This window comes from Balaenoptera musculus, chromosome 7 (assembly GCF_009873245.2).
Source record: "Balaenoptera musculus isolate JJ_BM4_2016_0621 chromosome 7, mBalMus1.pri.v3, whole genome shotgun sequence".
Taxonomy (NCBI): Eukaryota; Metazoa; Chordata; class Mammalia; order Artiodactyla; family Balaenopteridae; genus Balaenoptera; species Balaenoptera musculus.
Window position 1 is genome coordinate 39,546,768 of NC_045791.1, and position 24,191 is coordinate 39,570,958.

Genomic DNA, 24,191 nt, shown 5'->3' on the forward strand with positions numbered 1-24,191 from the left:
ATAACCCATTTTCTGTATTGACTACTGAAGGAATAGATCCAGGCAAACATTTCATAATAGAACTAGGGGACTACCAAATGCAGAGCTGATATTCTGTAAGCACTTAAAAATATCAAATTATGATGAAAATTTTCCAGTGGATATTTTTATCTACATTTGGGGGTAGATATACTTACCTGGCATTGAGACTAGTTGCAGTATAGTTTTTAAAGAATAGGATGTGTTCCCCCCAAGGAATTTTAATTAAATTCAGTATACATAACAAGACAATGAATTTCCAAAGTTTAGTTATAACAAAAACTACACGCATTTCTTTTTCTGCCCGTAATGCATGATGATTTTAACCAGCCAGGATTCCAAACTCTAAGGCAATGTTTATAGTGAATATAGTAGTAATTGTAAGAGGCATTATTACATAGTGATTAAGAATTAGACCACCAGTGTTGTTTTCCTGGCTCTACCACTTCACAGCTGTGAAATGTTGCAAAAATTATTTAGAATATCTACCTTGGTTTTCTCATCTACAAAATAAGGATAGCAACAGTACCCACCTCATAGCATTGTTATAAAGATTAAAAATATTAATACATGTAAAATAATTGCACTAGTGTCTGGCACATAGTAAGTGTTTAACAAATATTAAAGCACGTACTCATCTCAAACATTACAAATTATGCCTATTGTGTAGTATGTGAGCCTACAAAAACAACTTTTCCCTCTTTCCAATAAAGTTCTTTGTCCTAGAGTCTCCATGAGTTAATATGAGACCAAGAAGAGTTGGAAAGGAAAAGTGAAATGAGTGCAAAGATGTGTTTGAGCACTTGCATTCCTATAGGATTGCACTCACATCTCAGGATAAGAGCTCAGAGAGATGACAAGTTTGGTCATGAAGAGAACAGATTACAGTACTCCCCCTTTTCAATTCACATTTGAGTCATTACTACAGGGTTTCAGTCAGAGGTTTATGATTCAGCACAAAGAACTGTATTATTTTTAAAGCACCTAGCACCTTTTCATCAATTATGTAAAGGATAATTTAGGTGTTCTCTAAGAACAGTTGCCATTTCAAATATCTATTTTGTACCAACCACATTTATTTCAGCTATTGCTATTCATCACCACAATCCAAAATGTTTAGTACTATTACTATTCCTTTTTAAAATATGTATAAACATTTTCAGAGAGAATATTTAATGTACCCTAGGTCATACACTTAATAGTGGACCTAGGATTCAAATGCAGATTTATTTAAATTTAAAGCCAAGTTTATTTGTACTACATTACGTACCAAAATAGATAAGAAAAAAAGACTTGAAATCTGACCATGCTCCTAAAAAAATTAACTTTTCTTTGATTTAGCAACCTGTAAGATGTGTGATAAGTGGAAACTTTTAACTCTGGATTCTCAGCCATTTGCCCACATCAAGAATCTGAGAATACTGGGTAAAAGTAGCTACAGATGTCATCTCATTTTTCTAAGGTCCTATTTTTTTCATATTAGTTTCTCTGATTTCATTACCTCAGCAGCTCATCAATACTCTTAAACCAAGGATCTCTGAATTGTATCAAGTTTTCCTAATTGTCCTTTGTAGCTGCACAGTTCTGTTGCAGACTACTTTAACCCATCCAGGAGCAAATGTTCCTTCTGCAATGTTTTGACCGATGTGAAAAAATGAAAATATTTTACATGTGTGTTATTGGAGTCTCAGAAATAACAGAAAGAAAGGAGAGGCAGAAGCAATAGTTGGAGAGATAATGCTAAGAATTTTCCCAAACTGACAAAGTATATCAGTCTACAGATTCAGAAAATTCTATAAGCCTAAAGCCTGTCAAATACAAGTGAAAACTCACCTAGAGACATAGAGTAAGATAGTTGAAAACCAAATAGAAAGAGAAAATATTAAGAGCAGCCAGAGAAGAAAAGACATATTCCCTGCAACAAAATGGGCAGCTGACTCATCAACAGAAATGATGAAAACAACAGGCAATGGAATGACATCATAAAGTGCTGAGCAAAAATAACTGCCAACCTAGAAGTGTATATCTAGCAAAAATATGAAATCGCACCAAGAAATGGAGACCAACAAAAAGGGTAAATATGTGGGTAAATATAAATGGATATTGACTGGAAATAACAATTGAAAAAACAATGTATAAACAACAATGTACAAAGATAATAATGTGCGAAACAATAATAGTATGTCTGAGAATTTTAAATATATGTAGAGTTAAAGTACATGACAATAATAAAATTGAGAAAATTAAATGGAATTAAAGTGTTCTAAAATTTTAGCATTATTGTGAAAGTGTTAAAATCATTAATTTTTGTAAAACTAAAACTAAAAATTTTCCATTATTAATTTATATAAGGCTTCAATAAATCTAAAATATATGTTATAATTTAGGGTAACCACTAAAATAATAGTAAAAATTTAAAGTTACAGAGTAGAAATAGTATAATAAGCAATTTTATTAATACAAAAAAGTAAGAGAAGAAAGAAATAGTAGGATAAAACAAGTTCAATAGAAAGCAAATAGACAGTAAGTATAAAACCAGACGTATCCTTATGTACTGTGAATGTAAATGGACTAAATATAGCAATTTAAAAGACTGCAATTGTCAGATGGAATAATATGTAGCAGGAAAAGAAAATCAGAAACAAAGAAGGGAAAATACTAGACAAAAGCAAAAATAAACACAAAAACAACAAAGAGAAATCTGCCTCAATAAGGCAGAGAGCTGTGAGTAGCAGAATTACACCATTGCTTAAGTAGTAACGGGAGTGAGAGGAAAGACTGTCACTGGGAGTGGCAAAACATAATGAGAAAACGACATTGCTATGAAAGAAGGAGAAAAAATTAATTAAATGAAGAAAGAAATGAATTAAAACAACATCATATCCTGTGGAAAGCCCAGTAAGATTTATTAATGCCTGAATAACTGACTAGTTTTTAAGCTGATTTTTGTTTCCAAAAATTATTATTGATGTTCATAATAATAACCAACATTTATTAAGGAAAGAGTGAATTATGTTCAGTGTACCCTATTTTCAGAGATTAAGAAATGTGTGATGCATTTTGGAAATTTTGTCATCCAAATAGTTAAAGAAGCAATGCTGCCAAAAAGTGATGCCTTTACATTAGCTGGAAATTCAGGACACTCTTCCTCACTACTGTAATACTAACTCCTTTCTCTGACATTGGAGAATAGAGCATGAACTTCATGGCATGGGAAACTTAGTTGGGGGCATGAGAAGCATTTAAAATCAGCTGATAAAAGTGTGGGAAAGGTCTTAATGTATATAACAAAATTTATCTAGATTAGTGCTTCTCAGAATTTGAAAGGCACATTAATTACCTGAGCTTTTTGTTAAAATGCAGATTCTTTTTTTAAAATTTTATTTTATTGAAATATAGTTGCTTTACAATGTTGTGTTAGTTTTTGGTGCACAGCAAAGTGATTCAGTTATACGTATAGATAATAGTTTGTATTTGTTAATCCCAAACTCCCAATTCATTCCTACCTTCCCACCCCCTCACTGGCAACCACAAGTCTGTTCTCTATGTCTGTGAGTCTCTTTCTGATTCATAGATAAATTCATTTGTGTCATATTTTAGATTCTACATATATGCGATATCATATGGCATTTGTCTTTCTCTTTCTGACTCACGTCACTTAGTGTGGTAATCTCTAGGTCCATCCATGTTGCTGCAAATGGCATTATTTCATTCTTTTTCATGGCTGAGTAATATTCCATTGTATGTATATACCACATCTTCTTTATCCATTCCTCTGTTGATGGACATTTACATTGCTTCTATGTCCTGGCTATTGTAAATAGTGCTGTAATGAACATTGGGGTTCATGTATCTTTTCAAAGTATTGCTTTCTCCAGATATATGCCCAGGAGTGGGATTGCTGGATCATATGGCAGCTCTAATTTTAGGAACCTCCATACTGTTTTCCATGGTGGCCGCACCCATTTACATTCCTACCAACAGTGTAGGAGGGTTCCTTTTTCTGCACACCCTCTCCAGCATTTGTTATTTGTAGACTTTTTAATGATGGCCATTCTGATTAGTGTGAGGTGGTACCTCATTGTAGTTTTGATTGAAAATGCAGATTCTTGTTCAGTAGGTCTGTGGTGGAACCTGAGAGTCTGCATTTGTTACAAGTTGTCACGTGATGGGGATGCTCTGGTCCATGGACCATGCTTGAAGTAGCCAGGACCTAAAGAACATAGAACAAAAAGTTTTGAGGATGGTAATCAAAGGTGAATAATAAAAATAGTTCATTTATTTTATGACCATTGCCCCATGGCTCTAAACTCTGTTTAGTCACAAGGTATTCAGTAGACACCAAAAGGAAAAAAAAACACCAAAGAGAAAGCCACTCAGGAGATTTTAGGAAACTTATAAAAATGTAACAAACGGTACCTAATTACTTCCACCAAAGTAAAGTTTAAAAGGTTTTGCAATTATTTATTTATTTCCACAAGTAGCAAAAGTGATTGCAGCCTATAAATACGTATCTTCTCATTGGGTCTCAGGACTATGAAATTCAACTTGGGGAAACTAAGCTTTCTTAGAAAAAACACATACAGGGGAGCTGCAGTCATTTTTGATTATGACTTCTAAAATATACTTCCCATCAGATTTCATATAAAATTAAAATCCAAGGTTATATAAAACTGCCAATCAAAACATTGGCAAATGAGAAATGCACACAGTAAACATTTGGGAAAATAACATAGCAGTTTTCTCCTTTTATTAAATTTTGACTGAACAAATGGTAAGTGCTTTGGTGTCAGGGAAGCTGCAAGAATGAAAGGCAATGAGGTTGGAAGCAGTGTGTTATAAAGATTAAGATAACTATATTCAATTATCTTACCCACATATTCCCCTCACCCTATAAAACTCCTGTTCTCTGAAAGTACTTAATCAGTAGTCTTGAATCTGAGAATTTCTGGTAATTCTTCATGTTGTGTGTAACTTTTGAGATCTTCAGATTTTATGAAGAAATTAAGAATACCAAAATTTAAATTAGTTTTTCTAAATATTTATTATAGCAACAGAAGTAAAGTACATATACTTAGATATCTTAAAAAGAATGTGATTCTCATTGAAAACCCTATTTATCTGGGGTTTAATCAGGTATTGTTTAAAACCAACAATCGCCTTTCCATTTAATCCCATGGCTAGAGTAATGAGAGAAAAACTACATGGAAAATATTGAAGTAAGAAATATGAGAATTTAGAAGAAAGACACCTGAATTTGCTTCATCAGGAGTGGGGAAATCTGATTAGATGAAAAATAGTAGCAGAGTCTTCAAATAATTTTCTGGAGTCCTTTACATAGAGGCAAAGATGAAATAAGAAATAGTTTAGCACCATGGGGGAAAGAAAGGTTGATCAAAATCCTGAAGGAGTTCTTACAAAATAAAGCTTACATTATAAAAGAAGGAAAAGAGAAAAGTTGTTCTAGTTCAGTAATGAGAGGACCAGATGGAAAAAGTACTTTTTAATTAATAATTTTGAATATGAAATATTTGTAATAAGATGATTTTAAAGTTTAATTTTTCATTGTTTCTGCACACTTTGGTTGACTAAAATGAGAATCAAAATATCACCATTATCATCCTCCACAATTACTTGTTGAATATAACCGACCATTTTCCTAGATCCTGAGAATGAAAAATGTGTAAAGTATGGTCAAGCACTCTAAATAAGTACAATCTAGTGGGACTGAGAGTATATCATCTGATTTATTCATGAATTTTTCTCTTTATTGAATTTATATCAGTTCAGTGAGCATTAATTTGGCACAAAAGACCATTGGGGAGAAAAGGATGACTGAAATAGACCTTTTGGCTTCAAGGAGCTTATATTTCAATAGGGGAAATAAGTCATGTGCATAAATAGGTACAACGTACAAGACATCAGATGATGAGTTACACCTCTACTAGGTGCAGAGTCAAGTATAGATACTGACACAGTATAGGCCCCTAAAAATTTGTTGAAAGACTATTGAAACCGTTCTCAAAGAGACAGAGAGGTGATATGTCGTTTGAAGCCAGAGCTAGGATCATTACTTTTGGCTGGTAAGAACAAGGAATGCTTTCTGGAAGAAATGACTTGAGAGTTGAGTAGGAAAAGGTTAATAGGATTTGAACAGAGTCACACAGGGAAGGACCATTTGGAAAGGTGAAGAGCAAGGGCACTGAGGCACGAAAACAAGAAGGACATGTGGGAAATAAAGAGGGCCATGGTTAGGCTTGAATATAAAAATGAATATAAGGAGATTTCAGTGCAGGTGGCTTGTGAGCTCATACATAGAAAATATGTAAACAAACGTACTCCTCAACACACACCCCTCTAAACACCGAACAATGATAGATAAAATATTTCAAAAAAGAAATAGTCCGATGCAAGAACAAGGTGAACACCTCTGTGACCAGAAACAGCCAGAAATGTAATCAGTAAGTGAGGACTTGGCGTGTAGAAAGGAGACTCTACGAATTCAACTCTTGTGATCTAATGCGGATGATCCCATATGAGGCAGGAGATTAGAGCAAGTATCACTGCTTGGTAGCTGAGAAAACTGGCAACAGCTTCCCAGGCCTGTGACTGATGCTGCCAGTCAGGACATTCCCTAGGACTAGAGTTCTGAGGCTCATGTTAGACTGAGTTCTGAACTGGAGCCGGTCAATAAGACATCGTAGCACCCAAGGCTGAGCAAGCCTTGTAGTATAGTTTGTCCCTACTTCAGAAAAACAGAAGTTCCTCAGTCATTGGAACAGATTCGGGAGCAATGATATAGTTCCTAGTTAGCATATCCTAGACCTCAGAACAGCAGCCCAGATACCAGCCTTGTTGAATAATTATAATATAATCTACCATAGCTAGTAATCATAAGTTAAATTCTACAGTCTTCATAAAGGATGAAATGTCCTGTTGGTCAAAACAGATAGTACTGAGGATATAGAGAGTGTATATAAATAGAAGGGAGGTTTTTAGGAAGTATTGCTTGGACATTGGTCTGAAACTGGTAGTGGGTAGGTAGCAAAGCACATGCACACTCTTCTTTATGGTCTCCTAACTAGGGGAGCAGGAAATAGTAGCTTCTTTCAGAGAAGCTTTTAAGAGAATTTATATTGATATATATAAGGAACAGCTATTGCGTATATCCATGTGCATATCAGTGTATGGAAAATGGACCTTGGAGATTTCAAAGCTGAAAAAACTCGGCCATTCAGAAAGTTACCAGCAGTCTTCACCTTTGAATAAGAATTCTCTTTTGTCTGGGGAAGTCAAGTTGGTAGTCTCTTTAAATATGCAGTTGTGGGACGGGTGCATATTCTCAGAGCTGAGAACCTTACATCCTGCCACATGGAAGCTATAGGGAGCTGACTCAGTTAAGTGTTCTGAGATCAAATTTGGGATATCGATTATGAGCAGTCATTTCCCTCCCTCCCTGCCTTCCTCTCTCCCTCCCTTCCTTCCCTCCCTCCCTCCCTTCCTTCCTTCCCTCCTCTCTCCTTCTTTCCCTCCTTCTCTTTCTTCCTTTCTTTCTCTGTTTCTCTTTTCCACAATCCCTCCCTCCCTCCCTCTTTCCTTTTGTTTTTCTACCTCTGTCTTTTTAAAATCTTTTATCATGAACCATTTCACACACACACAAACAGAAGAATAACATAATGAAGTTCCACTGCACCTGTCACTCAGCTTTACCATTTTCCTCACGGCCACTATTGTTTAATCTATGCCCTACCCATGCCCTCTGCCCCAAAATTAGTATAGGAGAAATCCCAGAGATAATGTTATTGCATCTTAAGTCGTTCACTAGAATTGCCATTTCTAATAGTTGTGCTTTCCCTCCGTTTTCCTCAAGCTTTTAGTAAAATCATGTCAAAGGTAAGATTGCAGTGGCTATTGTATTAAGAAAAATTATGAAGCACCTGTCCATGTTCAGAAATAGTAGCTAGGGGGAGTTGTTTCATTTTTAAGATGGAAATGGGATTTTTAAGACAATTACATGGAACAGAAATTTGTGTGTAATAGAGAGAGAATCTCAGCAAGGCAAGCAGTGTGAAGGCATGAGGGGAAAGCCAGAATCTTGGCCCATAAGAGGCAGCCTTCTTGGACAATACTTTTCAAACTATAAGCTCCTGTGCATTCATGGAGAGTGAAATCAGTAGAATAGACTAGGTTAAAATGGACTAGACTAGATTAGAATAGAAAATATCAGTGTACATAATATGTATTAAAGCTAAGTATTGTTTTTGTAAACTTTCACATGGATTTACTGGGTCATGTTATACAGTGTATTTGTGACTGGTAGTTATGGCTACAGATGTTTGAAAAGCAGTGCTCTAGGAACTCTTAGGAGTAGCTCAGGGACACTTCGAGGGGAATTGGAGTTTAAGGCAATCAGGCCTATGGAGACCTGTATAGCTGGCTCCGTGAGTATAAAGACTTTGTCTATTTTGGTTACTAATATATGCCCAGCCTCTTGCAAAGTGTCCAACATATAGTGGATTCTCAAGAAATATTTGCTTGATAAATGAAAAGAACAAATAAATGTACTTCTGGTTAGCGGGTGACCTTCCTTCATGTGGTGATTCAGGCTCCTTCAGCCTGTGACTCCGCTATTCCCCAGAGCCTCGTCATCTGTATCTAGCTGATGGTAGGGAAGGAGACTGAGAAGGCATCCCTGCTGTTAAAGCCAAGGTAGGATCTAGTCTTGTGACCACATCAAAGTGTAAGGGAGCCTGGAAAACATGTACAGTGGAGCTGTGGGCTCAGAAAAAGAAGGGACTAGATTTGGTGGACAATGGCGTGGTTATATAAAGTAATACATAATAAGGATCAAACACATAGTACAGTGGACATTTTCTGCTCTGGTGAAATTGGGAGTGGTATTTGAGAGGTTAATTGAAGAAATGAGTTAAAGAGATAGATTTCTTTAAAAGATACAGAAAAAAATTAAACACTGATTTTAACTTAAAATTGTAAATGTAAGTTTGTTTGCCCATCTTCAATGCAGTGTTCAGACTTTTCTCTTAGTATAGATCTTTGATTGGAGATTTGCATTGTCTTCTTTACAAAAGTCACACCCATAAGGATAACAATTTTCAGGGATTTTTTTTTTTTTTTTAATTGAAGTGAGAACTTGTAAGTCAACCTGCATCTAAAATCCTTTTCAAGCTATTTTTTTCATTGACATACAAACCAACATAATATTTTTGTAAACAACTGAGTAATTCTTTCCAATATCTTCAGAATGTTTTAATAGAACTAGCTCTCTATCTTTCTGTGCTCATATTTCATTAGTTTACCATATGAAATTATATCTTTATAACACTATGCACTGAAAATAAACACGTTTGAGAATGAACATAACATTCTTTATGGGCATTAAACTCAACTGTTGGGTTCATCCCAGCTGGTAACCTATTAGCATAAGTGTTCACTATGTTGTGAGCAAAAGTCACTGCTTCTCACAGAAGGAATGGAGAACAATGGATAATCAGGTGAGTTGACTATTATTTTTATTTTGCCCTTAGTCTCCAGGCTAAGGATCATATATGCAATAATTCTTACAGTACCTCAAAAATCCTGGAGAAAGGTATATTAGTATCCCCATTTTACAGAGGAGAAAACAGGTTTGAAATATTGACTATCTGGTTATGGTCACAGAGCTAGAAGCAAGATGAGACACTCCTGATTCCAAAACCTGTGCTCTTAATAGCTCAGATACACATTTTAGTCATAACTGTTAATTTGACTCTGACTACTTGTAAATTGATTCAATTCTCTAAATATATTTAAACTACCTAAATATAATAGGGGGCTCTATAGGCTGAAAAAATCACTTGGTTAGGTCAATTACTTACCTTTGATAGGCTTTGATTATCCCTTTGATAAGCTCTCATTTACAGCATATAAAAATATATATTCCATATATATGTGTTAGCATACGGTATTTTTTTTTTCTTTTTCTGACTTACTTCACTCTGTATGACAGACTCCAGGAAAAAAAAAAAAAAAGGTTCTGAAGATCCTAGGGGCAGGACAGGAATAAAGATGCAGATGTAGAGAATGGACTTGAGGACACAGGGAGGGGGAAGGGTAAACTGGGACAAAGTGAGAGAGTGGCATGGACATATATACACTACCAAATGTAAAATAGGTAGCTAGTGGGAAGCAGCCGCATAGCACAGGGAGATCAGCTCAGTGCTTTGTGACCACCTAGAGGGGTGGGATAGGGAGGGTGGGAGGGAGACGCAAGAGGGAGGAGATATGGGGATATATGTATATGTATAGCTGATTCACTTTGTTATAAAGCAGAAGCTAACACACCATTGTAAAGCAATTATACTTTAATAAAGATGTTAAAAATATATATATAGAACATTTGTATGTCAAAAAATTGTTCTGATGACCCTTGAAATTTCAGCACATTATATAACCTTTATACTATGTTCTATAATCTAGGAGATAAGGACTGTCTGTCTTACTTGACAGCTCTACATTCTTATGCTTAGCACAGCATTTGGCTAAAAAAAATTGATTGAAGAATAAATGAATCAGTGAAACAATAAATGATTTTTTTCCAGTATGATATAAATATTTCCTGAGAGTGGTAATGGTAAGAGAAAAGTGTGAAACAGCAATAATATTTTTTTAGTATCAGTTGATATCCTAATCTTTTGAAATTTGTTAAGAAGGATCCAGCCGTTAAAAGATAAAACCCTCTCAAGTATCATAAAACTTATGTTATAATGGAAGATAATATATCTTAAGGTTTATCTAGTGTTTAATAAGCACAAACAGAATGATTATGTCAGATTATGATTATGTTTTATTAATCACCTAAAATTTATTTCATAAAACTGTCCAGTTACTGTTCAATGCCACTTTTTACCAGGAGACATAATAATTTAGGATATTAAACATTAGCAAATGCAGATGTTATATTAAAATCACACATTCTTCTGAAACATAAAATCATACCTTCTATCTGAAAAACCATTGATTTAAACCACTATAAATTTGGGGTAACACCAGTTAGTGTTCTAGCAGGTAGCAAATGGCACACTCAAAGTAGGATAATTTTAAAAGTTTAATAAAGGGACTATTTAGAAAAGTGCATCTAGGACTTAGGGGAAGCACAAGAGAGAATATAGTGCCCAGTAGAGCTGCTTGTATACTTTATTACTAATAACTAGTAACAGCACTTTAAATACCACCCTGAGGGGTAAAGAGGAAGAACAGTTACAGAGAGGGTTGTGGGGTGAGGGCTGCCTTGAAGGGGACCAGTGGCCTTTAGTTGAGGGATGCAGTTATCCTTGGCAATCCCACACTACTCCACTCTCTTGTGTCCCTTTGATCAACCCACTGCGCTCCTATATGTCCAAGACAAAGGGCAAGAGTGCTCATTGACATTGTCAACACAGGGCAGCTCTCCCTTCAGAGGACAGAGAGGATCGTGGTTGAGAGTAGACTGGTACTCACACGCAAAAGAGATTCAGCACAGGGTCTGAACAAATTTGTTTCAAATTAAAAAGCCCTCTATTAGCTGGTTTCAAAATATAATTTCTTAGCAAGTGCTTAGATTTTGTATTGTAGTAAAATAAGTGGGAAAATAAATATAGCAAACCTACTTAAGGTCTTTTTTTAAAATGATATTTTAGAAAAGTAGAGTGGAGAATCACTAATATTGATGGGGGAAATAATACTCTCCGTGACTAATCCACAAGGTTGCTGTGGGATTAAATAAACTGTCTGTGAAAATACTATGCAAATGTAAGTTACCTTTTTTTTACGTGAAGGTAACAACCTTATAATTATGCTCTTCATTTTTCCTTCTTTCATTGACATTTCCATGAATGCACAATACTGTCTTTCTAATGATCCAGTTAAAATGCAATCAAATAATTATGATATGATGTGATAAGTGTGGGAGATTAATTCTGTATTCAGATGGGGGTTGGTAAGGCTTCAGAGAGGAGGTGACATATCAGTTGGACCTTGAAGAGTGAATAGGAATTCAGCAGAAGTGGCCAGGAAGGGGATTTGAGCAGGGGAAGGAACACAAGTAAAGGCAAGGAAATGTGTCACTCCTTGGCCTGTTTGGGGAAGAAGGAGACCAGGGTTTCTGACATGTAGGAGGTAAAGGATGTGTGAAGTGTCAAGAGAAGAAAGTGAAAGACTTGAATCAAATCTTGCAGGGTCTTTTTTTGTCATGCTATGGATATTGGAATTTTTTTTACATATACTGCTGAGTAGTAGTTTAAAATCCAGGATCCATTTTAGAATTCCTTGAGGAGCTTTTAAGAAATACTAATGCCTGGGACCAATTAAATCAGAATTTTTGGCAATGAGAACCAGGCATAGTTTTGTTATTTTTATAAAATGATCCCTTGGTGGTTTTAATATGCAGTCAGTGCTGAGAACCTGTACAGTAGAATAAATAAGAAGACACATCAATATCTTCAGTCAAGATTTTTTCCTTAAGCAATAGGCCCATATACAGCTGCCTCCTGCATACATCCTCCTGGACATTTCTTGGGTACCAACCTCTTATTCAGAGTTGCATCATCATTTCTCCATATGTGCTGAATCTAAATTTTGCATAATAGTCTATATTTTAGTGAGTTCATCAAAATGCATCCAGTCCAGAAATCTCTCAGTTATTCTTGAGTCCTTCCTACCACAATCACCCAATTCTCTTTTTTTGCCTTCTAATTATTCATCCAGGCTGCCTAACTTCTCTTCTATCACACTGTCACTGCCCTAGGCCACACTACTATTTCCTTTCACCTGGATAGTAACTGGCATCCAAGTTGCAAGTTTGTCCCAATTCAGTTGGTTTCTACATAATTGCCCCAGTGACATTTCTGAAATATAGGTCCATAAGTCATTCCAATATTGAATACCCTTTGATATTTTCTCAATTTTCTTAGAACACTTTAAAACATTTTTTTTATTTTTTTATTTTTTTTATTTTTGGCTGTGTTGGGTCTTCATTTCTGTGCTAGGGCTTTCTCTAGTTGCGGCAAGCGGGGGCCACTCTTCATCGCGGTGCACGGGCCTCTCACTATCACAGCCTCTCTTGTTGTGGAGCACAGGCTCCAGACGCGCAGGCTCAGTAGTTTTGGCTCACGGGCCTAGTTGCTCCGCGGCATGTGGGATCTTCCCAGACCAGGGCTCGAACCCGTGTCCCCTGCATTGGCAGGCAGATTCTCAACCACTGTGCCACCAGGGAAGCCCTAAAACATTTTAACATTAATTTAAATGCCTTTACAATTGTTTCACAATCTGCTACCTGCCTTTTTCCCTTTTTTGCACTCCTCTTGGCTTTCTACACCTGCTACTCTTTACCTGGATAACTCACTTCACCCTTCAGGTCTTCTTAGGTAATCTTGTTGACTCTCTGAGACCACAGGAAACTGTACCTACCATCAAGACACTTATTAGACTGTATTTTAACTACTTATTTAATTTAATATTTTACTCAGAGTACATAAAGTTTTGTAGAAGAAGGACAATGTCTGTTTTGTTCTTCGTTTGTATTCCTGAAGTGTAAATGGTTATTGGCACAGAGCAGGGGTTGAACAAGCATATGTAAATTAAGGAAAAATGTGCCAATCTTGGGGATGCAAATATATAATGATGAATAATTGTCAGGTTCTGTCCTCCAGAAATTTACAGTCTATTGTGGGAAGCAGACAAGTAAATGGAAAAACACAGTACAAAGTGAAATGTACAATTTTAGGTAAAAGCTAGGGGAGTGCTATTCATTCCATAGGAATAGCATCGAATTCAGCTTTTATGGGGGTGGGAGTAAGGGAGATTAGTTAGGAAAGATTTGGGTGAGAATTTGATGCCTAAGCTTATTTCTGAAGGAGTAAGTGATTGGCCAAGAGGAAAAAAATAATAAAAAAGGGAAGAGCAAAATGTGTGGGACACAAAGACCAGGAAGAAAGAGAAGCAGGAGCACCCGGGAGCCACAGTGGGGAAGGGGCCCTGTGGCTGAGTTGGCATAGGGATTCACCATCCATGTGGCTGACAGGGTCTTGGCGCTCCAGCCGGGTGACAGGCCTGAGCCTCTGAGGTGGGAGAGCCGACTTCAGGACACTGGATCACCAGAGACCTCCTGGCCCCACGTAATATCAATTGGCAAGAGCTCTCTCAGAGATCTCCATCTCAGCGCTAAGACCCAGTTCCACTCAACGACCAGCAAGCTCCAGTGCTGGACACCCCATGGCAAACAACTAGCAAGACAGGAACACAACCCCGTCCATTAGCAGAGAGGCTGCCTAAAATCATAATAAGTTCTCAGAAACACCAAAACACACCACTGGGCATGGGCCTGCCCACCAGAAAGACAAGATCCAGTCTCATCCACCAGAACACACAGGCACCAATTCCCTCCACCAGGAAGCCTACACAACCCACTGAACCAACCTTACCCACTGGGAACAGACACCAAAACCAATGGGAACTACAAACGTGCAGCCTGTGAAAAAGAGACCCCAAACACAGTAAGTTAAGCAAAATGAGAAGACAGAGAAACACACAGTAGATGAAGGAGCAACGGGTAAACCCACCAGACCAAACAAATGAAGAGGAAATAGGCAGTCTACCTGACAAAGAATTCAGAGTAATGATAGTAAAGATGATCCAAAATCTGGGAAATAGAATGGAGAAAATACAAGAAATGTTTAACAAGGGCCTAGAAGAACTAACGAGCAAACAAACAATGATGAACAACACAATAAATGAAATTAAAAATTCTCTAGAAGGAATCAATGGCAGAATAACTGAGACAGAAGAATAGATAAGTGACCTGGAAGATAAAATAGTGGAAATAACTACCACAGAGCAGAATAAAGAAAACAGAATGAAAAGAATTGAGGACAGTCTCGGAGAACTCTGGGGCAACATTAGACATACCAACATTCAAATTATAGGGGTCCCAGAAGAAGAAGAGAAAAAGAAAGGGTCTGAGAAAATATTTCAAGAGATTATAGTTGAAAACTTCCCTAACATGGGAAAGGAAATAATCAAGTCCAGGAAGTGCAGAGTCCCATACAGGGTAAATCCAAGGAGAAACACACCAAGATGCATATTAATCAAACTATCAAAAATTAAATTCAAAGAAAAAATATTAAAAGAGCAAGGGAAAAGCAACAAATAACATACAAGGGAATCCCCATAAGGTTAACAGCTGATCTTTCAGCAGAAACTCTGCAAGCCAGAAGGGAGTGGCAAGGCATATTTAAAGTGATGAAAGGGGAAAAACTACAACCAAGATTACTCTACCCAGCAAGGATCTCATTCAGATTTGATGGAGAAATTAAAACCCTTACACACAAGCAAAAGCTAAGAGAATTCAGCACCACCAGACCAGCTTTACAACAAATGCTAAAGGAACTTCTCGGCAGGAAACACAAGAGAAGGAAAAGACCCACAATAACAAACCCAAAACAATTAAGAAAATGGTAATAGGAACATCCATATCGATAACTACCTTAAATGTAAAAAGATTAAATGCTCCAACCAAAAGATATAAACTGACTGAATGGATACAAAAACAAGACATGTGTATATGCTGTCTACAAGAGACCCACTTCAGACCTAGGGACACATACAGACTGAAAGTGAGGGGATGGAAAAAGATATTCCATGCAAATGGAAATCAAAAGAAAGCTGGAGTAGCAATTCACATATCAGACAAAATAGATTTTAAAATAAAGATTATTACAAGAGACAAAGAAGGACATTACATAATGATCAAGGGATCAATCCAAGAAGAAGATATAACAATTGTAAATATTTATGCACCCAACATAGGAGCACCTCAAAACATAAGGCAAATGCTAACAGCCCTAAAAGGGGAAATCGACAATAACAATATCATAGTAGGGGACTTTAACACCCTACCTTCACCAATGAACAGATCATCCAAAATGAAAATAAATAAGGAAACACAAGCTTTAAATGATAAATTAAACAAGATGGACTTAATTGTTATTTATAGGACAATCCATCCAAAAACAACAGAATACACTTTCTTCTCAAGGGCTCATGGAACATTCTCAAGGACAGATCATATCTTGCATCACAAATCAAGCCTTTGTAAATTTAAGAAAATTGAAACGTATCAAGTATCTTTTCTGACCAAAACACTATGAGACTAGATATCAATTACAGGAAAAAAATCTATAAAAAATACAAATACATGGAGGCTAAACAGTGCACTACTAAATAACCAAGAGATCACTGAAGAAATCAAAGTGGAAATAAAAAAATCCCTAGAAACAAATGACAATGAAAACACGATGACCCAAAACCTATGGGCTGCAGCAAAAGCAGTTCTAAGAGGGAAGTTTAGAGCAATACAATCCTATCTCAAGAAACAAGACATATCTCAAATAAACAACCTAACCTTACACCTAAAGCAATTAAAGAAAGAAGAACAGAAAAAAACCAAAGTTAGCAGAAGGAAACAAATCATAAAGATCAGATCAGAAATAAATGCAAAAGAAATGAAGGAAACAGTAGCATAGATGAATAAAACTAAAAGCTGGTTCTTTGAGAAGATAAACAAAATTGATAAACCATTAGCCAGACTCATCAAGAAAAAAAGGAAGAAGACTCAAATCAACAGAATTAGAAATGAAAAAGGAGAAGTAACAACTGACACTGCAGAAATAAAAAGGATCATGAGAGATTACTACAAGCAGCTATATGCCAATAAAATGGAGAACCTGGAAGAAATGGACAAATTCTTAGAAGAGCACAACCTTCCAGGAAGAAATAGAAAATATAAACAGACCAATCACAAGCACTGAAATTGAGACTGTGATTAAAAATCTTCCAACAAACAGAAGCCCAGGACCAGATGGCTTCACAGGCAAATTCTATCAAACATTTACAGAGGAGCTAACACCTATCCTTCTCAAACTCTTCCAAAATATAGCAGAGGGAGGAACACTCCCAAACTCATTCTACAAGGCCACCATCACCCTGATACCAAAACCAAACAAAGATGTCACAGAGGAAGAAAACTACAGGCCAATATCACTGATGAACATAGCTGCAAAAATCCTCAACAAAATACTAGCAAACTGAATCCAACAGCACATTAAAAGGATCATACACCATGATCAAGTGGGGTTTATCCCAGGAATGCAAGGATTCTTCAATATACGCAAATCAATCAATGTGATTCACCATATTAACAAACTGAAGGAGAAAAACCATACGATCATTTCAATAGATGCAGAAAAAGCTTTCGACAAAATTCAACACCGATTTACGATAAAAACCCTCTAGGAAGTAAGCATAGAGGAAAATTACCTCAACATAATACAGGCCATATATGACAAACCCACAGCCATCATCATTCTCATTGGTGAAAAACTGAAACCATTGCCACTAAGATCAGGAACAAGACAAGGTTGTCCACTCTCACCACTATTATTCAAATAGTTTTGGAAGTTTTAGCCACAGCAATCAGAGAAGAAAAAGAAATAAAGGGAATAAAAATAGGACAAGAAGAAGTAAAGCTGTCACTGTTTGCAGAAGACATGATACTATACATAGAGAATCCTAAAGATGCTACCAGAAAACTACTAGAGCTAATCAGTGAATTTGGTAAAGTAGCAGGATACAAATATAATGCCCAGAAATCTCTTGCATTCCTATACACTAATGATGAAAAATCTGAAAGAGAAAGTAAGGAAACACTCCCATTTACCACTGCAACAAAAAGAATAAAATACCTAGGAATAAACCTCCCTAAGGAGACAAAAGACCTGTATACAGAAAACTATAAGACACTGATGAAAGAAATTAAAGATAATACAAACAGATGGAGAGATATACCATGTTCCTGGATTGGAAGAATCAACATTGTGAAAATGACTATACTACCTGAGGCAATCTACAGATTCAGTGCAATCCCTATCAAACTACCAGTGATATTTTTCACAGAACTAGAACAAAAAATTTCACAATTTGTATGGAAACACAAAAGACCCCGAATAGCCAAAGCAATCTTGAGAAAGAAAAACAGAGTTGGAGGAATCAGGTTCCCTGACTTCAGACTATACTACAAAGCTACAGTAATCAAGACAGTATGGTACTGGCACAAAAACAGAAATATAGATCAATCGAACAGGATAGAAAGCCCAGAGATAAACCCACACACATATGGTCACCTTATTTTTGATAAAGGAGGCATGAATATACAATGGAGAAAAGACAGCCTCTTCAATAAGTGGTGCTGGGAAAACTGGACTGCTACATGTAAAAGAATGAAGTTAGAACAGTCACTAACACCATACACAAAAATAAACTCCAAATGGGTTAAAGATGTAAATGTAAGGCCAGACACTATAAAACTCTTAAAGGAAAACATAGGCAAAACACTCTATGACATAAATCACAGCAAGATCCTTTTTGAACCACCTCCTAGAGAAATGGAAATAAAAACAAAAATAAACAAATGGGGCCTAATGAAACTTAAAAGCCTTTGTACAACAAAGGAAACAATAAACAAGACGAAAAGACAATCCTCAGAATGGGAGAAAATATTTGCAAATGAAGCAACTGACAAAGGATTAACTTCCAAAATACACAAGCAGCTCATGCAGCTCAATATCAAAAAAATAAACAACCCAATCCAAAAATGGGAGGAAAACCTAAATAGACATTTTTCCAAAGAAGACATACAGACGGCCAACAAACCCATGAAAGGATACTCAACATCACTAACCATTAGAGAAATGCAAATCAAAACTACAATGAGGTATCACCTCACACCAGTCAGAATGGCCATCATCAAAAATCTACAAACAGTAAATACTGGAGAGGATGTGGAGAAAAGGGAACCCTCTTGCACTGTTGGTGGGAATGTAAATTGATACAGCCACTGTGGAGAACAGTATGGAGGTTCCTTAAAAAACTAAAAATAGAACTACCATATGACCCAGCAATCCCACTACTGGGCATATACCCTGAGAAAACCATAATTCAAAAAGAGTCAAGTACCACAGTGTTCATTGCAGCTCTATTTACAATGCCAGGACATGGAAGCAACCTAAGTGTCCATCAACAGACGAATGGATAAAGAAGATGTGGCACATATATACAATGGAATATTACTCAGCCATAAAAAGAAACAAAATTGAGTTATTTGTGATAAGGTGGGTGGACCTAGAGTCTGTCATACAGAGTGAAGTAAGTCAGAAAGAGAAAAATAAATACCTTATGCTGACACATATATATGGAATCTAAAAAAAAAAAAAAAAAACTGGTTCTGAAGAACCTAGGGGCAGGACAGGAATAAAAATGCAAACATAGAGAATGGACTTGAGGACACGGGGAAGGGGAAGTGTAAGCTGTGACAAAGTGAGAGAGTGGCATGGACATATATACACTACCAAATGTAAAATAGATAGCCAGTGGGAAGCAGCCACATAGCACAGGGAGATCATCTCAGTGTTTTGTGACCACCTAGAGGGGTGGGCTAAGGAGGGTGGGAGGGAGACGCAAGAGGGAGGAGATATGGGGATATGTGTATACATATAGCTGATTCACTTTGTTATACAGCAGAAACTAACACACCATTGTAAAGCAATTATACTCCAATAAAGATGTTTAAAAAAAAAAGTCAGTAAGTACTACAAGCAGGTCTTGACCTGATCTGGCTTGTTCTTTAGAGTGATCATTTACAGCATCCTGGAGACTATTTGGGAAGGAAAAGCTGTTTTAACTTTGAACAGCTAGACGATCAGTTAGGAAGCTTGGGTAGTTCAGGAGAAAAATTGTCTCAGTGACACAGAGATGAGAACTAATGAAGAGAAATAAATGAGGAAGCCCCAACAGGATCTGATGATTGATAGGAACAAGGGGGCACAGAAGAAGGAGGAATTAAAGGAATGCAACTTTGTTTTCTGACATGGATAGTGAAACAGAGGGCAGTGCCACCCTCTGAGATGGCAGCAGCTGATGGGGATCTGACTGACTGTGAGTAGAAAACAAGTTCAACTTCAAGCCGTCTGCAGGTAGGAATGTTAGTTTGCACATGGGGCATTGTTATAGGTTGAATTGTGTCCCCCACAAAAGACCCCAGTACCTCAGAATGTGACCTAATGGGGAAATAAAGGTCACTGTAGGTGTAATTAAAGTTTAGTTGAAGTCATTATAGAGTAGCGTGGGCCACTCACCCAATATGACTGGTGTCCTTATAAGAAGACTGAGCTGTGAAGACAGAGACAAGGGGAGAACACCATGTGAAGATAGGATTGGAGCGATGCATCTACAAGCCAAGGAACACCAAGGATTGCAGCAAACCACCAGAAGCTGGGAAGAGGCAAGGAAGTATTCTCCCCTAGAGGCTTCCAAGGGAGCATGGCCCTGCCAACAAATTGATTTCACACTTATAGTCTCCAGAATAAGAGATAATGCATTTTTGCCGGTTTAAGCTGCCTAGTTTGTTGCACTTTGTTATGGCAGCTCTAGGAAACTAATACAGATTTTATAATAATACTACCTAATATTTTCAAGCATTTACTATGTGTTCTAAGTGATTTGTATTCTCTAATTCAATCCTCATTGCAACTTTATGATGTAGGTATGTACTATTATAAAAGAGGGAAGCCAAACAAGCTGAGTAAAATAAGGAAATTACGGGGAGGAAAAAAGGAAGGGGATTGGGTTGCTTTTGTGTCTCCTGGATAGTCTCTCCTTTTGAGACACCTGAGCATTCACCAAAAGCTGCTCCGGAATGTAAGAGGTCAGCAGGTTTCACTTAATGGAAAAATCAAAACAAAGAAAAAAGCGAAGCTACAGTGAGTAATAGCTAAACCCACCACTTGTGTTATGTAAGCGTTTGTTTCTGTGAGGACCTCTGGCTGTCCCACCAGGTGCTGATGACAGAGATTAACAGGGGAGGAAAGAGGGATTCTGCACACAGGTGTCACAGATTATATATTTTTGGATGGAACTTTTGATCTATCTTTATGGTAAGAAAGGCAAGGGGCAGCTGATGCATTCAGATGAAATGCAAATGCAAATGCAAATGCAAACGTTTGATTCCTTACAAAAGTTGTCAGCTGTATAATGAAGTGGCCTATTTTCCTGAAGGATAATCAAGTCCCGACAGCACAGGACAGAGGCTTCCCCCATGTCTCTTCATGGTGTTACCTGGGGCAGACATCAGATAGTCCCCACTCCCTGTGGGTGGCTGCCTGAGGACTTGATTTCCTTCCTGCTTAACTGTTAGGGAAACATATTTCCTCAGAAATAAATCCCCACCATACGTATATATGAGTTGAGCCTGTAAAGTTATGAGATGGATTTTCACTGTGGCTTGTGGAATGAGTTTCAAAAGCTGAGGAAACAACAGAGCTGATTTAGGCTGCCAAGATGGATACGTTTTAAGGGATAATTTATGTGATGCTGAGATATGTGATAGAGTGGAGATGATGTAAATGAAGAGATTTTGGAAAGTATAAAGTATATAAATATATTCCTATTCAGGGTGGTTAATAATCGCTGTGTTATTCAGCACACTGACTGAGAATTCAATTATTTTATATAAGCCATGTATTTCAGGTTAAATATTATCCAAGATGGCATTTTAGGAATTGATTTCTGTTCCAACTAGAGCAGTCCTCTAGTTTTTATTATTTTTATATAATTGTCAGTGCATACCTGTGCTTAGCTGAGGAAAATGTACATAGTGTTTCATGCACCTTTTATCCAGAGATGTCACAATGTTTTACACCCAAGCATTAAATTTTGTTTATAGATGTAAAAGCCCAGCAAAGTTGATGGAGCCATCTGAAATCACATAGCAAGGCAGAAGCAGGATGAGGTTAGGACATAGCAGCCCTGACCCTCAAATATGTACTCAGATCTCTTGAACATTTTCCCTCCTACTAAAATTTTTAAAACATTGTGTTTATACTTAAATAATGGCCTAATGAAGGGACTCAAGGCTCAATTTTTAGCTTATAGATTCTTCAGCATAACTCCAAGTTGAGCCAGGGAACTATCATATGAGCTAATAGATTTAACAAATGGGGACCATGCTACTGTGCTCATTCATATATGGCTGGTAATAAAAATAATCAAAGTTTGCACACTTTTAGTTATCATTTCCTCACTTAATTCTGTAATGCAGGATATTGGTGTACTCATATTTTGGGAATACATATGTTTGTGTCATTCTGGTTTTCTAGCAATGATTTTTAATGTCCAACTGCCTAGATATTTCTTTGGGATATGTGTTCAGAATCCTGAAAGGCAAGTTTCTGGGTACCTGTGAACATGGAATTAAGACAACATTGGAAGTTGATGTCTGGCGAAGGTACCTTTAGGAAAATGTCATCATCTGCTCTGGATGCTAACATGCTACTATTGCTTGTGATGTAAATGTTCTGGACAGAAGAACTCTCAGATCACATCAACAACAGAACACCTCAACTTTGGAGAATAGCAGGAGTACTGGCTTCTAACTTGCCAAGAAATTCTATTTATGGTTATTTATTTATTTAATGGACAGCTGGCATATTTTGTTATCCTGCATAGATATGGTCTGCTGATGGTCAGTGTTTGCTCTACTTTCATAAATGAGTATAAAAAATTACAGCATTCAAAATCAACGTGGCCATTTCTACTTATATCTCGTTATACATTTAGGAATAAAAATAATAAAACAGCAGTGGCATGGCCAAAAGAATAAAAACAATAAAACAGCAAAAACAATAAAATAAAATAGCAATAAAGATAACAAAAACAACCAACAATAGACTGATGTCACTGACAGCTATTTGACAGGGATGGGGGTGGGGTGAGAACGTACCCAGTTGAATGAGAGCAATATTGGATTGCTATTTTTAAATACTAAGAGAAGAGTTTGGGGGATAATTTGGTAAACACTGCAAAAAAACCCTCTGGTTTCTAGAAACAATTATCTCTTTATGTTACAGTACTTTAAACACTTTGCATTGTGTTTGTCATTGAGGAAGAGGAAGTTATTATAAACCATATGTGAGTTTAAAATAACTTCAAGCATAAATACTAATGATACTATGAAACTAAACTGAAAATAAAATTGTCTGTATATGTATACATTTATATACATATATACATTTTCTCTGTTGTATTGCATCGTATTTTTGATAATTTACCTTCTAAATCATACTGAAGAAGAACATATCTTTAGGTTGTGACTTATTCTTAACTCTGGAAAGTCACAAGTTATATTGGTTTTTAAAATGAGATATTTCCTTTTCTTCATAATCATTTCACCTCAAGTAGCTAATATATGAGTATAAATGCCCATGTTTCAGTCCTAAAAATACGATTGCCTCAAATGAACTCCGAGATATGCACACATCTATGCCATGGGTCAAAGATGGAAATGTTGGTATTGACAGGCCTGACATCAAAGTATTTGAAACTTATCACAATTACATTTTTCAAGTGTTCGCATCTAACACTTGCATTACAATCAATATTCTCTTAAAAAGTGTAGATAATATTGAAATCTAGTTTGGTGCCCTGCACTTCTCTGAATTTGGGAAGCCCTAATTTGACCACCAAATGGCCAATGTGTAAGGTTACCCTTGTGAGCCATTTCAAATGCTTTTTCATTTCAAGCGCAACAAATACTTAACGTGTCTCACTTGATTAAGTGAAAGACCCAAATCAGACTTTTTTGGGTTTTCAGAAGACTGCCATCAACTTAATAGTGTGACAGTCTTTCTGTTTCACTCTCAACCCTGTGCACTGGAGGATCAGAGTTTAGTTGGACATCATGAATATGATGCATGAGTATCCGATGTAATTTGCTTTATAGCAATACTTACTCTACCATGCCAAGTGTGGTTTTAAAAAAAATCAATTGGTTTACTTATTAAACTAATTTATCCCAAATAGAATTGCACAATAAAGTAGAAAGAAAAAACTTCCTGAAAAAAGATTTGAAATATTAAACAAAAAGCTTTTAATCACAATAAAAATTGTTTATGTTCCTCTAACTTAACAGTTCAAACACGGATCTGAGTGTTATCTGTGCTGCACATAGAGGAAAATTGTGCTACTGCCGAGATCAGCTCCTGAACTGAACATGAAAACTCAGGATCTGACGTTCCTACCGTAGTAGTCAA